This window comes from Phyllobates terribilis, unplaced genomic scaffold, assembly GCF_046119375.1.
Source record: "Phyllobates terribilis strain yellow unplaced genomic scaffold, ASM4611937v1 Scaffold_414__1_contigs__length_1644244, whole genome shotgun sequence".
NCBI classification, from domain to species: Eukaryota; Metazoa; Chordata; class Amphibia; order Anura; family Dendrobatidae; genus Phyllobates; species Phyllobates terribilis.
Window position 1 is genome coordinate 1,021,858 of NW_027363174.1, and position 15,061 is coordinate 1,036,918.

A 15,061-nucleotide genomic window follows, 5' to 3' on the forward strand; every position below is an offset into this window, starting at 1 on the left:
TTTTAGCACAGTACCCTCAACCCCCGGCTGTTCCCACCCGCCTCAACACCGTTGGAAGGGAGGAGAACCAATTAAGGCGGGGGGGGGTGGAACGAGCAGCTGTCTACCCTTAGCAGGAGGGTTGCTGATTAATTACCTCTCCTGCTGCTGCTGCTGCTGGCTGTCCAGCAGCAGACTGAAGGTGGCTGCTGCTGTGCGCAGGTATATAAAGGCTCAGAGCCTATTATGACACGCGCAGCCAGCGTTCCATTGCCACATTCCGTCTACTGCAGGCGGGATACCTGGATGGCTGAATGTCACTGAGAAGCTCACAGAGACCGCCATAAGCAACAGTTTAAAAGAATGCCACAGACTAATCAACCAAACTTTTTGGGTTGGTTTCTCTTTTATAGTCTGCAGGCATTAAATGAAAGAAGTCAGTGTTCCAGCAGAGGGAGACAACGTTTCAGAAAAGGCATTGTAGCAAACCAAAAAAGAAATTTTAAGCGCAGCAGAGTAACCAGCTCACATACCTGTTAGCTCAGGTGAGTTTAAAAGGCTGCTGTTGATAACAAGGGCATTTGCTAAATAGATGGTGTGTGTGCAACAATATACTGAAAGGTCAATTATATTGTGCAGCTTATCTCACCACCTGTAGTTATTTAGGTGAAAGCTCCAAAATGCTTGCCTAATATGTCTGTTTATCCAAAAGGAAGTATAGAGGGAGAGCTAGATAGATAGCATTGCATTACATTACATTACATGGCAATGCAATGCACAGTTGCTGAAGTTGAACCAAAATGAGCTTGTCATCTGGCTTCTGCAACTTTTAACATGAAAAATCCAATGAGGAGAAGAAAAGCAAAGCCAAAGAGTCCATCCCAAAATCCGACAAACAAGCAAAATGAACAAAAAGCATTGAATTCAATTCTTTCTGATTTTAGAAACTGCATTAAAGAAGGGGTGCACCGGTCCTGGAGATACTGCAATACCAGGTCAATGCGTGGAGTGGACAGAGCAAGCTCTTTTTCCATCTCCCTGTTCTAAAAATCCATTTAATATATGGTCCCCAGATAGGGGACGTATCAGATATTAAACTGATAAGAACAGATACTACACTTGATCTTAGCCAAAAGGCCGAGAAGCGATAACCAGAATTGGTTTCCGACTACGGTGCCACCCAAGGATTCTGAAAAGTCCATTTGTGGAGATGGCCACCTGGACTCCCGTTAAGAAGACATGCTGTCAACCTCTAGATCCCTCACATGCCTGCACTTTTCGGCTTGCTGCTGCTGCAATCCACGCGTTTTAGATCTGCATAACTCCACCTCTTTTAGCACAGTACCCTCAACCCCCGGCTGTTCCCACCCGCCTCAACACCGTTGGAAGGGAGGAGAACCAATTAAGGCGGGGGGGGGGTGGAACGAGCAGCTGTCTACCCTTAGCAGGAGGGTTGCTGATTAATTACCTCTCCTGCTGCTGCTGCTGCTGGCTGTCCAGCAGCAGACTGAAGGTGGCTGCTGCTGTGCGCAGGTATATAAAGGCTCAGAGCCTATTATGACACGCGCAGCCAGCGTTCCATTGCCACATTCCGTCTACTGCAGGCGGGATACCTGGATGGCTGAATGTCACTGAGAAGCTCACAGAGACCGCCATAAGCAACAGTTTAAAAGAATGCCACAGACTAATCAACCAAACTTTTTGGGTTGGTTTCTCTTTTATAGTCTGCAGGCATTAAATGAAAGAAGTCAGTGTTCCAGCAGAGGGAGACAACGTTTCAGAAAAGGCATTGTAGCAAACCAAAAAAGAAATTTTAAGCGCAGCAGAGTAACCAGCTCACATACCTGTTAGCTCAGGTGAGTTTAAAAGGCTGCTGTTGATAACAAGGGCATTTGCTAAATAGATGGTGTGTGTGCAACAATATACTGAAAGGTCAATTATATTGTGCAGCTTATCTCACCACCTGTAGTTATTTAGGTGAAAGCTCCAAAATGCTTGCCTAATATGTCTGTTTATCCAAAAGGAAGTATAGAGGGAGAGCTAGATAGATAGCATTGCATTACATTACATTACATGGCAATGCAATGCACAGTTGCTGAAGTTGAACCAAAATGAGCTTGTCATCTGGCTTCTGCAACTTTTAACATGAAAAATCCAATGAGGAGAAGAAAAGCAAAGCCAAAGAGTCCATCCCAAAATCCGACAAACAAGCAAAATGAACAAAAAGCATTGAATTCAATTCTTTCTGATTTTAGAAACTGCATTAAAGAAGGGGTGCACCGGTCCTGGAGATACTGCAATACCAGGTCAATGCGTGGAGTGGACAGAGCAAGCTCTTTTTCCATCTCCCTGTTCTAAAAATCCATTTAATATATGGTCCCCAGATAGGGGACGTATCAGATATTAAACTGATAAGAACAGATTTTTTTTTTTTTTTTTTTTTTTTTTTTGATTGAATATATCTTTTATTAGCACAAAAAATAAGTTAACAGACAGTGTACAGTGCCGCAGCCCAGTACACACAGAATTCTACATCATATTTACATAGCATGAGGATACGACGCACTAACTAGACACATCACACCCCTATGCTACACAAAACACTCAATCTGAAAGAAAAAGCATGTCAATCAATACAGTACGACGAACCGTGATAAGCGATGGGGATTGGGAAAAAGGGGATGGGGAGGGGAAAATCACAGGCCCGAAGCTTTATTGAAAGACAAGACACATAAGGGGAGAGGGGGAGGAGCGGTTTAGTCCTCATCCTCGTCCTCCGGACCGTCCATGATGGAATAGTCTCTGAGCAGGCTGTGGATCAGCCTGCGGCAATCCTGGATGGACATCCTCTCCCTCCTCAAGATGAGCCGGTTCCTGGCGACCCAAACGGCATCCTTGAAGCAGTTCATAAGGCGCCAAGCCTCCTGGATGGCTCCGACGGTATGAACCCCAGGGAAGAGTCCGTAAAGCACAGAATGGTGCGATAGGCTCGCCCTGGGGACAGAGTTCCTCAGGTCGTCCTCAAGTGCAGTCAATAGGCGCTGTGCAAATCCGCAGTCCCAAAAAGTGTGCAAAGATGTTTCCTCCACGAAGGGGCACCTTGGGCAGTACCGGGTCTTGCACAGGTTCCGGGCATGCATGAATGACCGGACGGTCAGTCCGCCCTGAATCGCCATCCACGACAAGTCCTTGTGCCCGTTGGTCAGCCTGTCAGACGACACATTTGTCCACACAGTCTCCAGCGTGTCCTGGTGAAGTCCTGTGATGTTCTCCACGTCATCCTTGGCTCTGATTAGCTTGTGGATAGTTTTGGGCTTCCACAAGTCGGGCTTGAGTCCCTCCAGTTGATGCTCCCCCACAATTCGAACGACGTCTCCGTAGAACCATGGCGTCGTCCAGTTGTAGGGGAAGGAGCTGTCCCACTTGTCCCAGCCGAGTCGCCTCCAAAGAGGAAGCAGGAAGAAGCGAGACATGGACCTGCCCGCGGAGCCATTCTTGACTTGCAAAGTCCGGCGGACACAATCACACACAAAAGAGGATCGCAGGAGGGTGGGGATATCTGGAACGCCCTTCCCACCCTTGCGAGGCTCCTTGTACATGACGGCCCGCCTGACTCTGTCCATCTTGGATCCCCAGACAAAGTGAAACACTGTCCTGGTAATGGCCCTGCACACAGTGACGTGTGGGGGCCAGGCCTGCGCCGTGTACTGCAAGACGGGCAGGACCTCATTACGCAGGACGAGTGCCTTACCCTCACAAGTGAGGTGTCTGAGGCTCCAGAGTCCGATCCGTTGCTTCACCTTGGCCAAGCGTTCTTGCCAGGACTTGAGGGCCGCTCCTTCCTTCCCGAACCAGACTCCCAGCACCTTGAGGAAATCCGGTTGAATGTTGAAGGGGAAGGGGGCGGAGGAGGCCGGCTGCCAATCCCCGAAGAGCATGGCTTCCGACTTCCTGCAGTTGACTTTGGCCCCTGAAGCCCGGCCGAACCTCTCACACGTCTGGACGAGGGCGTCGACTGAACCACGATCAGCGCAGAAGACGGTGACGTCGTCCATGTAGAGCGAGCACTTGACCTCGTGTCGTCCCGGACCCGGTGCGGTGATCCCTCTGATCTCTCCATTCTGCCGGATAGCCTCTGCGAAGAGTTCTATAACACAAACAAAAAGAAGAGGTGATAGAGGGCAGCCTTGTCTGACCCCAGAGAGGACAGGGAAGGGGTCAGTCTTCCAGCCGTTCACCAACACCGAGCTGTGGATATCAAAATACATCAGACGGACATACGAACAAAACATGTTACCCAAACCTAACCGGTGCAGAGCTCGGCCCATGAACTCGTGGGAAACCCGGTCGAAGGCCTTCTCCTGATCCAAGGAGACCAGGGCCGCGTGTGCGCGGCGGACCTTGATGTACTCGACCGTGTCCCGCACGAGAGCGAGGCTGTCTGCGATGCGACGTCCAGGGATGCCGCAGGTCTGGTCCGGGTGGATGATCCGTCCGATGACCGTCTTAAGTCGTGTCGCCATCGTCTTGGCCAGGATCTTGTAGTCCACGTTGAGCAGAGTGATGGGACGCCAATTCCTCAGGTCGCACCTCTCTCCCTTCCGCTTGTACAGGATCGTGACCATTCCTTCCCTCAAAGATGGAGGCATTCTACCCTCCACCACCATCTCCTCGTACAGGTCCAACAGGTCCGGACAGATGAGGTCTCCCAGCGCTACATAGAGCTCCGCTGGAAGACCATCACTGCCCGGGGTCCTGCCGGTCCTAAAGGATTTAGCGGCAGAGAGCAATTCGCCCACCATCAGAGGTTTGTCCAAGGCTGCCGTGCCTGCAGGATCAAGATGGTTAGTGATACCTGACAGGAACTTATCAGCAGCGTCGGGGTCGGTAGTCTTGTGGGAGTAGAGTTCGCTGTAGAAGTCGCTGACGACCCTCATCACGTCCTCCTTCCCACGTCGCATGTTTCCGCTCTCGTCTCGCAGCTCGTTCAGGGGCGTGTGACCGGCATGAAGTTTCCTGAAAAAGAATGAGTTACATTTCTCACCCTTCTCCAGATTCTCCACTTTGGAACGGAAGACGATTCGCTTGGACTCCTCCTCAAAGTGCCTTTTCAGGCTCTTCTTGGTCTCCTCCAGCTCCTCCCTCACGTCCCAGCCGCAGTGAAGAAGGTCCTGCAGCGACCGCAGCTCGCGCTGCAGCCCTCTGAAGTCCCTCCTCTTCTCACACGCCTGTTGTCGACCCTTGGCCTGAAAGAAACAGCGAAACTCAAGTTTAACATATTCCCACCAATCAGAGACTGTTTGGAAGCTACCCTTGTAGGACTGCCACATTGCGTAGGCTGCTCTCAGCTCCTCCACGACTTCATTCTGAGCCAGCAGAGCACAATTTAGCTTCCAGGAGCCGGGGCCGGACGGAAAACCGTCGCCGAGGACACCTTGTAAGTGAATGGCTCTGTGGTCGGAGAAGAAGCAGGAGACCATCGAGTGCCTACTCTGCCTGACTGCCCGAGAGGTGAACACAAAGTCAATCCTGGAGCGGAGTGAGCCATCGGGTCGGCTCCACGAATAGTTCGTGGAGCCTCTCCCCATGGAGCCCACCACATCCTGAAGAGAAGCCTCGGTTACCATCTCGATGAGCAGCTTGGACGTGATGTCCAACTTGGCAGATGTGCCAGAACTACGACCATCCTCCTCGATGGGGCAGTTGAAATCCCCGGCCATCACTAAGGTCCTGGTGGTGGCAAGCTGAAGCCGCAGGGTCTGGAAAAGCTCCAAACGCTCATTCTTCAGTGGGGACGCATACACGTTGATGAACCTGACAGGTTCTCCCGCCCAGTTGCCATCTACAACAAGAGCCCTGCCGCAGATGAGCTCCTGGACGGACTCAAGCGTGAATGCGCCCCCCCTGATCAGAATTGCGACCCCCGCAGACTTGCAGTCACCCCCACCGGACCAGTAGGATGGACCGTGGGACCACTCCCTGGCCAGATGTTTGAAGGACCTAGAGGAGGGAAGGGAACATTCCTGCAACATATAAACATCACACAACTGGGAAGTAAGGAAGGCATAAATAGTCTGACGTCTAAACTTGTCCTTGATGCTCCTGACATTAATGGAAAATAAGTGAATATTAGCCATCATGTAGGGAAAAAAGAAAAAGTTAGCGCAGGCCATACACCTTAGTTACCACTCCGGTCGGGTGGTCCCTCGTCGGTGTTGACTGCTGGTGACGGGATCACCAGCAGGCCCTCTTCCTCCATCTGGTCAAGCAGCGCGGCCTCGATCTCGGCGACCACCAGTTCCTCCTCTTCTGGCTCGGCCACCAGGGTCTCAACCATGTGCTCCATCTCTTCTGGCTCAGGGAGGGTATCCTCCTTTTCGCCTACGAAATCCAGAATCTTCTTTTTGGAGGATTCAGTAGCAGGGCTGTCCTCCACCTTCCTCTTTCCCCGGGTTGGAACTGGGGAGACAAGAAGGGGAAAATCCTCCTCGGAATAGATAGCGGCGGGTGGAGGAAAGGTTAATTCCACCGCTACCATGGTCTGGGGAGGGAGAGTGGCTGCCGGGGCAGGGGAAAGGACACCTGCTGAGGAGTAGGGGAAGGAGGAAGAGGAAGTGGAATCCTCAGCAGGGGTGGCCGGGGTGGGGGGGGATTGGACGGGGGTGGCAGGGGGAGGGATCGAGAGAGGGGTGACAGAACTCTTACCCTCCTTTGACTTTTTCTTCTGCTTCGGAGCTGCTGGGACCGTCGCTGGGGCTTTGGCCACCGACTCCTTGACCGCTTTGGCCTTGGTCGTCTCGGCCTTGGCCGCTGGGGCCTTGGTCGTCGCGTCCTTGACCTTCACAGGCCTGGTCGTCGGGGCCTTGTCCTCCGTAGCTGGGGTCGTCGCAACCACCGATGCCCAGGATCTCTCACGCTTGGGGCAATCCTTGTACAGATGAGCCGCCAGCCCACACAGGTTGCAGGACGTCTTCTTCGGGCAGTCCTTCGAGCTGTGTCCCGTCACTCGACAAATCCTGCAGGCATCCTCCTTGCAGTCCTTCATCTCGTGGCCATTCTTGCCGCATCTCCTGCAGTTCCGCGGCATGTCCGGGTAATAGATGAGGCCGTAGGAGTTGCCCAGGGAGAATGTCGGGGGCAGGTGCCGAAGTCCGTCTGAGTACGCCAGGTCCCTGTGAAGTCTAACGGTCACTGACCACTTACCTGTCCAGAAGCCGAGTCCATTCAGGATGTGAGAGGGTTCCTTCACAACCAAACAGAAGCGTCTCAGGAAGGTACAGATGTCTTGGCCTGGGGTGTGCGGGTTGCGCATGGAGACCGTGATCCTCCTTTCGTCCCTCTGGATAGGGCAGCTACCTGTAAAGGCAGAGAAAGAATTATCCGGTCCTTTTGCGCTTACCATTTCCCAGAACCTCCTGCAGGTGTTCACAGTGGCGAAGGTGACGAAGAAGATCCCCGTCAAGAAGGTCTGGATGCTGAGGGTGTCCGACCTGGAGAAGCCTCGATCCAGCAGCATCTTCTGGCAGAACACGTCCGAGGACATGTCCGGCACCCTCCCATCCACTTCCTTCAGCTTCAGGGCCACCGTCTGCCGCATCCATGGCTCCAGGGCTGGAGCTTCGTGGCGGGGCTTCTGGGGTCCCTTCTGCTGGCCAGTCGTGGAGGCAGAGTCCTTGGGGGCAGAATCGGCTCCTGGCTGGGCCCTCCTGGCTGTCCCCTGCTCCAGGCTCTTCTTTTCGGCCTTCCTCGCAGCGCTTGCCATGGCTTTCCTCCTGCAGTTACTTCTTGGAGCTGGATCTGGAACTCTTCCCGGAATGGGTGGAGCTATGCAGATTCTTCTCCCGTCGTGTTCTGGACAAATTCCCCGAAAGGTCTTTGTCTCGATGATTTTCTTCCTCGAAGATTCCACAGGACAGCCCGATTCTTCTCCGAGTCTTCGTCTTCTTCTGGATTCTTTAGAGCTTCTTCCTCCCACCGATATCCGCCTTCCTTCTCCGATGTCAGCTGGGCTCCGAAGCTCTTCTCCTTCCGAGTTCGATCGCTCTCGTCAAGTGTAGATCGTAGCTCTTGTGTTCTTAAAAGAACAGATACTACACTTGATCTTAGCCAAAAGGCCGAGAAGCGATAACCAGAATTGGTTTCCGACTACGGTGCCACCCAAGGATTCTGAAAAGTCCATTTGTGGAGATGGCCACCTGGACTCCCGTTAAGAAGACATGCTGTCAACCTCTAGATCCCTCACATGCCTGCACTTTTCGGCTTGCTGCTGCTGCAATCCACGCGTTTTAGATCTGCATAACTCCACCTCTTTTAGCACAGTACCCTCAACCCCCGGCTGTTCCCACCCGCCTCAACACCGTTGGAAGGGAGGAGAACCAATTAAGGCGGGGGGGGGGGTGGAACGAGCAGCTGTCTACCCTTAGCAGGAGGGTTGCTGATTAATTACCTCTCCTGCTGCTGCTGCTGCTGGCTGTCCAGCAGCAGACTGAAGGTGGCTGCTGCTGTGCGCAGGTATATAAAGGCTCAGAGCCTATTATGACACGCGCAGCCAGCGTTCCATTGCCACATTCCGTCTACTGCAGGCGGGATACCTGGATGGCTGAATGTCACTGAGAAGCTCACAGAGACCGCCATAAGCAACAGTTTAAAAGAATGCCACAGACTAATCAACCAAACTTTTTGGGTTGGTTTCTCTTTTATAGTCTGCAGGCATTAAATGAAAGAAGTCAGTGTTCCAGCAGAGGGAGACAACGTTTCAGAAAAGGCATTGTAGCAAACCAAAAAAGAAATTTTAAGCGCAGCAGAGTAACCAGCTCACATACCTGTTAGCTCAGGTGAGTTTAAAAGGCTGCTGTTGATAACAAGGGCATTTGCTAAATAGATGGTGTGTGTGCAACAATATACTGAAAGGTCAATTATATTGTGCAGCTTATCTCACCACCTGTAGTTATTTAGGTGAAAGCTCCAAAATGCTTGCCTAATATGTCTGTTTATCCAAAAGGAAGTATAGAGGGAGAGCTAGATAGATAGCATTGCATTACATTACATTACATGGCAATGCAATGCACAGTTGCTGAAGTTGAACCAAAATGAGCTTGTCATCTGGCTTCTGCAACTTTTAACATGAAAAATCCAATGAGGAGAAGAAAAGCAAAGCCAAAGAGTCCATCCCAAAATCCGACAAACAAGCAAAATGAACAAAAAGCATTGAATTCAATTCTTTCTGATTTTAGAAACTGCATTAAAGAAGGGGTGCACCGGTCCTGGAGATACTGCAATACCAGGTCAATGCGTGGAGTGGACAGAGCAAGCTCTTTTTCCATCTCCCTGTTCTAAAAATCCATTTAATATATGGTCCCCAGATAGGGGACGTATCAGATATTAAACTGATAAGAACAGATACTACACTTGATCTTAGCCAAAAGGCCGAGAAGCGATAACCAGAATTGGTTTCCGACTACGGTGCCACCCAAGGATTCTGAAAAGTCCATTTGTGGAGATGGCCACCTGGACTCCCGTTAAGAAGACATGCTGTCAACCTCTAGATCCCTCACATGCCTGCACTTTTCGGCTTGCTGCTGCTGCAATCCACGCGTTTTAGATCTGCATAACTCCACCTCTTTTAGCACAGTACCCTCAACCCCCGGCTGTTCCCACCCGCCTCAACACCGTTGGAAGGGAGGAGAACCAATTAAGGCGGGGGGGGGGGTGGAACGAGCAGCTGTCTACCCTTAGCAGGAGGGTTGCTGATTAATTACCTCTCCTGCTGCTGCTGCTGCTGGCTGTCCAGCAGCAGACTGAAGGTGGCTGCTGCTGTGCGCAGGTATATAAAGGCTCAGAGCCTATTATGACACACGCAGCCAGCGTTCCATTGCCACATTCCGTCTACTGCAGGCGGGATACCTGGATGGCTGAATGTCACTGAGAAGCTCACAGAGACCGCCATAAGCAACAGTTTAAAAGAATGCCACAGACAAATCAACCAAACTTTTTGGGTTGGTTTCTCTTTTATAGTCTGCAGGCATTAAATGAAAGAAGTCAGTGTTCCAGCAGAGGGAGACAACGTTTCAGAAAAGGTATTGTAGCAAACCAAAAAAGAAATTTTATGCGCAGCAGAGTAACCAGCTCACATACCTGTTAGCTCAGGTGAGTTTAAAAGGCTGCTGTTGATAACAAGGGCATTTGCTAAATAGATGGTGTGTGTGCAACAATATACTGAAAGGTCAATTATATTGTGCAGCTTATCTCACCACCTGTAGTTATTTAGGTGAAAGCTCCAAAATGCTTGCCTAATATGTCTGTTTATCCAAAAGGAAGTATAGAGGGAGAGCTAGATAGATAGCATTGCATTACATTACATTACATGGCAATGCAATGCACAGTTGCTGAAGTTGAACCAAAATGAGCTTGTCATCTGGCTTCTGCAACTTTTAACATGAAAAATCCAATGAGGAGAAGAAAAGCAAAGCCAAAGAGTCCATCCCAAAATCCGACAAACAAGCAAAATGAACAAAAAGCATTGAATTCAATTCTTTCTGATTTTAGAAACTGCATTAAAGAAGGGGTGCACCGGTCCTGGAGATACTGCAATACCAGGTCAATGCGTGGAGTGGACAGAGCAAGCTCTTTTTCCATCTCCCTGTTCTAAAAATCCATTTAATATATGGTCCCCAGATAGGGGACGTATCAGATATTAAACTGATAAGAACAGATACTACACTTGATCTTAGCCAAAAGGCCGAGAAGCGATAACCAGAATTGGTTTCCGACTACGGTGCCACCCAAGGATTCTGAAAAGTCCATTTGTGGAGATGGCCACCTGGACTCCCGTTAAGAAGACATGCTGTCAACCTCTAGATCCCTCACATGCCTGCACTTTTCGGCTTGCTGCTGCTGCAATCCACGCGTTTTAGATCTGCATAACTCCACCTCTTTTAGCACAGTACCCTCAACCCCCGGCTGTTCCCACCCGCCTCAACACCGTTGGAAGGGAGGAGAACCAATTAAGGCGGGGGGGGGGTGGAACGAGCAGCTGTCTACCCTTAGCAGGAGGGTTGCTGATTAATTACCTCTCCTGCTGCTGCTGCTGCTGGCTGTCCAGCAGCAGACTGAAGGTGGCTGCTGCTGTGCGCAGGTATATAAAGGCTCAGAGCCTATTATGACACGCACAGCCAGCGTTCCATTGCCACATTCCGTCTACTGCAGGCGGGATACCTGGATGGCTGAATGTCACTGAGAAGCTCACAGAGACCGCCATAAGCAACAGTTTAAAAGAATGCCACAGACTAATCAACCAAACTTTTTGGGTTGGTTTCTCTTTTATAGTCTGCAGGCATTAAATGAAAGAAGTCAGTGTTCCAGCAGAGGGAGACAACGTTTCAGAAAAGGCATTGTAGCAAACCAAAAAAGAAATTTTAAGCGCAGCAGAGTAACCAGCTCACATACCTGTTAGCTCAGGTGAGTTTAAAAGGCTGCTGTTGATAACAAGGGCATTTGCTAAATAGATGGTGTGTGTGCAACAATATACTGAAAGGTCAATTATATTGTGCAGCTTATCTCACCACCTGTAGTTATTTAGGTGAAAGCTCCAAAATGCTTGCCTAATATGTCTGTTTATCCAAAAGGAAGTATAGAGGGAGAGCTAGATAGATAGCATTGCATTACATTACATTACATGGCAATGCAATGCACAGTTGCTGAAGTTGAACCAAAATGAGCTTGTCATCTGGCTTCTGCAACTTTTAACATGAAAAATCCAATGAGGAGAAGAAAAGCAAAGCCAAAGAGTCCATCCCAAAATCCGACAAACAAGCAAAATGAACAAAAAGCATTGAATTCAATTCTTTCTGATTTTAGAAACTGCATTAAAGAAGGGGTGCACCGGTCCTGGAGATACTGCAATACCAGGTCAATGCGTGGAGTGGACAGAGCAAGCTCTTTTTCCATCTCCCTGTTCTAAAAATCCATTTAATATATGATCCCCAGATAGGGGACGTATCAGATATTAAACTGATAAGAACAGATACTACACTTGATCTTAGCCAAAAGGCCGAGAAGCGATAACCAGAATTGGTTTCCGACTACGGTGCCACCCAAGGATTCTGAAAAGTCCATTTGTGGAGATGGCCACCTGGACTCCCGTTAAGAAGACATGCTGTCAACCTCTAGATCCCTCACATGCCTGCACTTTTCGGCTTGCTGCTGCTGCAATCCACGCGTTTTAGATCTGCATAACTCCACCTCTTTTAGCACAGTACCCTCAACCCCCGGCTGTTCCCACCCGCCTCAACACCGTTGGAAGGGAGGAGAACCAATTAAGGCGGGGGGGGGGTGGAACGAGCAGCTGTCTACCCTTAGCAGGAGGGTTGCTGATTAATTACCTCTCCTGCTGCTGCTGCTGCTGGCTGTCCAGCAGCAGACTGAAGGTGGCTGCTGCTGTGCGCAGGTATATAAAGGCTCAGAGCCTATTATGACACGCGCAGCCAGCGTTCCATTGCCACATTCCGTCTACTGCAGGCGGGATACCTGGATGGCTGAATGTCACTGAGAAGCTCACAGAGACCGCCATAAGCAACAGTTTAAAAGAATGCCACAGACTAATCAACCAAACTTTTTGGGTTGGTTTCTCTTTTATAGTCTGCAGGCATTAAATGAAAGAAGTCAGTGTTCCAGCAGAGGGAGACAACGTTTCAGAAAAGGCATTGTAGCAAACCAAAAAAGAAATTTTAAGCGCAGCAGAGTAACCAGCTCACATACCTGTTAGCTCAGGTGAGTTTAAAAGGCTGCTGTTGATAACAAGGGCATTTGCTAAATAGATGGTGTGTGTGCAACAATATACTGAAAGGTCAATTAAATTGTGCAGCTTATCTCACCACCTGTAGTTATTTAGGTGAAAGCTCCAAAATGCTTGCCTAATATGTCTGTTTATCCAAAAGGAAGTATAGAGGGAGAGCTAGATAGATAGCATTGCATTACATTACATTACATGGCAATGCAATGCACAGTTGCTGAAGTTGAACCAAAATGAGCTTGTCATCTGGCTTCTGCAACTTTTAACATGAAAAATCCAATGAGGAGAAGAAAAGCAAAGCCAAAGAGTCCATCCCAAAATCCGACAAACAAGCAAAATGAACAAAAAGCATTGAATTCAATTCTTTCTGATTTTAGAAACTGCATTAAAGAAGGGGTGCACCGGTCCTGGAGATACTGCAATACCAGGTCAATGCGTGGAGTGGACAGAGCAAGCTCTTTTTCCATCTCCCTGTTCTAAAAATCCATTTAATATATGATCCCCAGATAGGGGACGTATCAGATATTAAACTGATAAGAACAGATACTACACTTGATCTTAGCCAAAAGGCCGAGAAGCGATAACCAGAATTGGTTTCCGACTACGGTGCCACCCAAGGATTCTGAAAAGTCCATTTGTGGAGATGGCCACCTGGACTCCCGTTAAGAAGACATGCTGTCAACCTCTAGATCCCTCACATGCCTGCACTTTTCGGCTTGCTGCTGCTGCAATCCACGCGTTTTAGATCTGCATAACTCCACCTCTTTTAGCACAGTACCCTCAACCCCCGGCTGTTCCCACCCGCCTCAACACCGTTGGAAGGGAGGAGAACCAATTAAGGCGGGGGGGGGGGTGGAACGAGCAGCTGTCTACCCTTAGCAGGAGGGTTGCTGATTAATTACCTCTCCTGCTGCTGCTGCTGCTGGCTGTCCAGCAGCAGACTGAAGGTGGCTGCTGCTGTGCGCAGGTATATAAAGGCTCAGAGCCTATTATGACACGCGCAGCCAGCGTTCCATTGCCACATTCCGTCTACTGCAGGCGGGATACCTGGATGGCTGAATGTCACTGAGAAGCTCACAGAGACCGCCATAAGCAACAGTTTAAAAGAATGCCACAGACTAATCAACCAAACTTTTTGGGTTGGTTTCTCTTTTATAGTCTGCAGGCATTAAATGAAAGAAGTCAGTGTTCCAGCAGAGGGAGACAACGTTTCAGAAAAGGCATTGTAGCAAACCAAAAAAGAAATTTTAAGCGCAGCAGAGTAACCAGCTCACATACCTGTTAGCTCAGGTGAGTTTGAAAGGCTGCTGTTGATAACAAGGGCATTTGCTAAATAGATGGTGTGTGTGCAACAATATACTGAAAGGTCAATTATATTGTGCAGCTTATCTCACCACCTGTAGTTATTTAGGTGAAAGCTCCAAAATGCTTGCCTAATATGTCTGTTTATCCAAAAGGAAGTATAGAGGGAGAGCTAGATAGATAGCATTGCATTACATTACATTACATGGCAATGCAATGCACAGTTGCTGAAGTTGAACCAATATGAGCTTGTCATCTGGCTTCTGCAACTTTTAACATGAAAAATCCAATGAGGAGAAGAAAAGCACAGCCAAAGAGTCCATCCCAAAATCCGACAAACAAGCAAAATGAACAAAAAGCATTGAATTCAATTCTTTCTGATTTTAGAAACTGCATTAAAGAAGGGGTGCACCGGTCCTGGAGATACAGCAATACCAGGTCAATGCATGGAGTGGACAGAGCAAGCTCTTTTTCCATCTCCCTGTTCTAAAAATCCATTTAATATATGGTCCCCAGATAGGGGACGTATCAGATATTAAACTGATAAGAACAGATACTACACTTGATCTTAGCCAAAAGGCCGAGAAGCGATAACCAGAATTGGTTTCCGACTACGGTGCCACCCAAGGATTCTGAAAAGTCCATTTGTGGAGATGGCCACCTGGACTCCCGTTAAGAAGACATGCTGTCAACCTCTAGATCCCTCACATGCCTGCACTTTTCGGCTTGCTGCTGCTGCAATCCACGCGTTTTAGATCTGCATAACTCCACCTCTTTTAGCACAGTACCCTCAACCCCCGGCTGTTCCCACCCGCCTCAACACCGTTGGAAGGGAGGAGAACCAATTAAGGCGGGGGGGGGGTGGAACGAGCAGCTGTCTACCCTTAGCAGGAGGGCTGCTGATTAATTACCTCTCCTGCTGCTGCTGCTGCTGGCTGTCCAGCAGCAGACTGAAGGTGGCTGCTGCTGTGCGCAGGTATATAAAGGCTC

At 49.4% G+C, this 15,061-nt stretch overlaps 6 non-coding genes and 2 pseudogenes across 6 annotated transcripts; all 8 read right to left on the minus strand.

Moving 5' to 3' along the window:
• Window positions 1–937: 937 nt before the first annotated feature.
• On the minus strand, window positions 938–1,128 carry LOC141225693 (U2 spliceosomal RNA). Its single transcript, XR_012292936.1, has one exon. It is a non-coding gene; the product is annotated as a U2 spliceosomal RNA (small nuclear RNA).
• A 1,120-nt stretch (window positions 1,129–2,248) lies between these two features.
• Window positions 2,249–2,463, minus strand: LOC141226295 (U2 spliceosomal RNA; annotated as a pseudogene).
• Window positions 2,464–8,027: 5,564 nt separating this feature from the next.
• Window positions 8,028–8,105, minus strand: LOC141226337 (U2 spliceosomal RNA; annotated as a pseudogene).
• Window positions 8,106–9,226: 1,121 nt separating this feature from the next.
• On the minus strand, window positions 9,227–9,417 carry LOC141225694 (U2 spliceosomal RNA). The gene has a single exon (XR_012292937.1). It is a non-coding gene; the product is annotated as a U2 spliceosomal RNA (small nuclear RNA).
• Window positions 9,418–10,538: 1,121 nt separating this feature from the next.
• LOC141225697 (U2 spliceosomal RNA) lies at window positions 10,539–10,729 on the minus strand. Its single transcript, XR_012292939.1, has one exon. It is a non-coding gene; the product is annotated as a U2 spliceosomal RNA (small nuclear RNA).
• Window positions 10,730–11,849: 1,120 nt separating this feature from the next.
• Window positions 11,850–12,040, minus strand: LOC141226060 (U2 spliceosomal RNA). The gene has a single exon (XR_012293289.1). It is a non-coding gene; the product is annotated as a U2 spliceosomal RNA (small nuclear RNA).
• Window positions 12,041–13,160: 1,120 nt separating this feature from the next.
• Window positions 13,161–13,351, minus strand: LOC141226061 (U2 spliceosomal RNA). The gene has a single exon (XR_012293290.1). It is a non-coding gene; the product is annotated as a U2 spliceosomal RNA (small nuclear RNA).
• Window positions 13,352–14,472: 1,121 nt separating this feature from the next.
• Window positions 14,473–14,663, minus strand: LOC141226098 (U2 spliceosomal RNA). Its single transcript, XR_012293326.1, has one exon. It is a non-coding gene; the product is annotated as a U2 spliceosomal RNA (small nuclear RNA).
• Between the last annotated feature and the right edge of the window lie 398 nt (window positions 14,664–15,061).